The 3308-nt window shown below is 42.1% G+C and overlaps 1 non-coding gene across 1 annotated transcript; it reads right to left on the bottom strand.

The window, feature by feature from the left end:
* Positions 1 to 582: 582 nt before the first annotated feature.
* On the bottom strand, positions 583 to 688 carry LOC120246920. The gene has a single exon (XR_005532180.1). It is a non-coding gene; the product is annotated as a U6 spliceosomal RNA (small nuclear RNA).
* Positions 689 to 3308: the final 2620 nt, after the last annotated feature.

Genomic DNA, 3308 nt, shown 5'->3' with positions numbered 1-3308 from the left:
ATCCCTCTAGGCAAAATTATCTATAAAAAGCCCTGCAACTTGGCATGCGGTAGTGTGGCCCTGGTTTTGTGCATGTGGATATGTATGTATACGCGTATGATAGACTCACTAATGTACAGTACATAGCAGTACATTGCAAAACGTTAGCGTGCATAATTTTCCCACCTACGGTTATTATTTTGGTTAACCACTTGTGACTAAGTTGCAGATCTTGGGACCTTTTCCTTTTTTTTTTATGTTTAATTATTTTTGAGACAGAGAGAGAGAAAGAGAGAGAGCATGTGTGTGTGAGCAGGGGAGGGGCAGAGAGAGAGGGAAACAGAGGCTCTGAAGCAGGCTCTGTGCCGACAGCCCCACTGTGGGGCTCGAACTCATGAACCGTGAGATCATGACTTGAGTTGAAGTCGGACACTTAACGGACTGAGCCACCCAGGCTCCCCGGGACCTTTCACTTTTGAATGTTTCAGTATGCATTTCTTTTCTTTTCTCATTTGTCTCACTTTATCGCAATATTCACTTTTTATTGTAGTCATCTGAAACGAAACCCACAAGATCTCTAAGGAATGGCCGAACAGAAATTCTAAAAGTCTGGAACGTTTCACGAATTCACAGGTCAGCCTTGTGCAGGGACCATGCTAACTTTCCCTGTATTGTTCCAGTTTAGTGTACGTGCTGCCAAAGTGAGCACTCAGTATATATTTTTTAAGAATAAGGGGCGCCTGGGTGACTCAGTTGGTTGAGCATCTGACTCTTGGTTTCAGCTCAGGTCATGATCTCAGAGTTCTTGGCATCATGCTCTGTGCTGACAGCAAAGAGCCTGCTTGGGATTCTCTCTCATTCTCTCTCTCTCTCTCTCTCTCTCTCACATGCTCTCTCGCTCTCTTGCTCTCTCTCTCTCAAAATAAATAAATAAACTTTAAAAAAAAAGAACAAGTCCATTCTCTTACATAATAGTTACAATTATGAAATTCAGGAAAGTTAACAATTCCATATTCAATCTTCCCCAATAACGTCCCTCAGAGCAACTTTCTCCAAATCCAGGATGCAAACCAGTATTTCACACTGCATTTGTTTGTCATGTGTCTTCCGTCTCCTCTGGAACAATTCCTTAACCTTCCTTTTTTTTTTTTTTTTTAATGTTTTTATTTATTTATTTATTTTTAATGTTTTATTTATTTCTAGGAGAGAGAGAGAGATAGACAGCGTGAGCAGGGGAGGGTCAGAGAGAGAGTGAGTCACAGACTGAAACAGGCTCCAGGCTCTGAGCTGGCAGTCAGCACAGAGCCCGATGCGGGGCTCGAACCCACGAACCGCGAGATCATGACCTAAGCGAAAGCCGGACGCTTAACCGACTAAGCCACCCAGGCGCCCCTGTTTTTATTTATTTTTGAGAGAGAGAGAGACAGAGACGGAGAATGAGCAGGGGACAGGCAGAGAGAGAGAGAGAGAGGGAGGGAGGGAGACACAGAATCCGAAGGAGGCTCCAGGCTCTGAGCTGTCAGCACAGAGCTCAACACAGAGTTTAAACTCATGAGTCATGCGATCATGATCTGAGCCAAAGTCAGACGCTTAACCAACTGAGCCACCCAGGTGCCCCCCTTAACCTAAACAAATGATATTGGCATTTTTGAAGATTATGGGATCACTGTTTTGTAGAGTCCTCCCCTATCTAGATATGTCCGATTGATTCTTCCTTATCAGATTCGAGTTGAAAATGTTTTACACATATGCAGCATAAATGATGCTGCATCCTTTCCACTACATCGCATAGGGGCTGGTGGTGTCTGTCCGACCCATCTTCCTGCTAATGGTAACTATGATCATTGATTGAGGTAATTATAGTTTTTCTCTCTTTTATTTTAAACAGATTTTTCCAAAATGTTTACTTTGAAAGAGAGAGAGAATAAGGGAGAGAGAGCGCAAGCAAGGGGAGGAGCAGAGAGAGAGAGGAGTCCAGAACCAGCCCAGACAGCAGGAGCCTAGGGCAGGGCTTGATCCCACGAACTGTGAGATCACAACCTGAGACCTGAGATCATGATGTGAGATTTCATGACCTGAAATTTAGAGTCGGATGCTTAATGGACTGAGCCACCCAGGCACCCCATTTTCTTTTTAATTATTAAGAAATCTCTGGTCTCCCATGCATAGACACTTCTCCAAAGAAGACATCCAGATGGCCAACTGACACATGAAAAAAATGCTCAACATCACTCATCATCAGGGAAATACAAATCAAAATCACAATGAGATACCACCTCATGCCCATCAGAATGGCTAACAAAAACAACTCAGGCAACAACAGATGTTGGCGAGAATGCAGAGAAAGAGAATTTCCTTTGCACTGCTGGCGGGAATGCAAACGGGTGCAGCCACTCTGGAAAACAATATGGAGGTTCCTCAAAAAATTAAAAATAGAATTGGGGCACCTGGGTGGCTCAGTCGGTCCGACTTCAGCTCAGGTCATGATCTCACAGTTTGTGGATTCGAGCCCTGCATCAGGCTCTGTGCTGACAGTTCAGAGCCTGGAACCGGCTTTGGATTCTGCCTCCCTCTCTCTCTGCCCCTCCCTCACTCATGCTTTCTCTGTCTCTCTCTCTCAAAAATAAATAAACATTAAAAAAATTTTTTTTAAATAATTAAAAATAGAACTACCCTACAACCCAGTAATTGCACTACTAGGTATTTATCCAAGGGATACAAGTGTGCTATTTCAAAGAGGCACATGCAGCCCAATGTTTACAGCAGCGCTATCAACAATAGCCAAAGTGTGGAAAGAGCCCAGATGTCTACTGATGGATGAATGGATGAAGAAGATGTGGTATATATATATACATGTATATATACATATATATACACGTATATTGGCATATATATATACATACATACACATATACACACATATATATGTGTATATATATATATATAAATATATATATATATATATACACAATGGAATATTACTCAGCAATCAAAAAGAATGAAATCTTGCCATTTGCAACTACATGGATGAAACTAGAGGGTATTATGCTAAGAGAAATTAGTCAGTCAGAGAAAGATAAATATCACATGACCTCACTCCTATGAGGACTTTAAGATACAAAACAAATGAACATAAGGGAAGGGAAGCAAAATTAATATAAAAACAGGGAGGGGGACAAAATATCAGACACTCTTAAATACAGAGAACAGAGGGTTCCTGGAGGGGTTGTGGGATGGGGGGATGGGCTAAATGGGCGAGGGGCTTTAAGGAATCTACTCCCAAAATCGTTGTTGCACTACATGCTTACTAACTTGGGTGTAACTTTTAA

Source organism: Hyaena hyaena, unplaced genomic scaffold (genome assembly GCF_003009895.1).
Source record: "Hyaena hyaena isolate Hyena2069 unplaced genomic scaffold, ASM300989v1 scaffold_493, whole genome shotgun sequence".
Lineage (NCBI taxonomy): Eukaryota > Metazoa > Chordata > Mammalia > Carnivora > Hyaenidae > Hyaena > Hyaena hyaena.
This window is presented reverse-complemented; position numbering and strand designations above follow the sequence as displayed.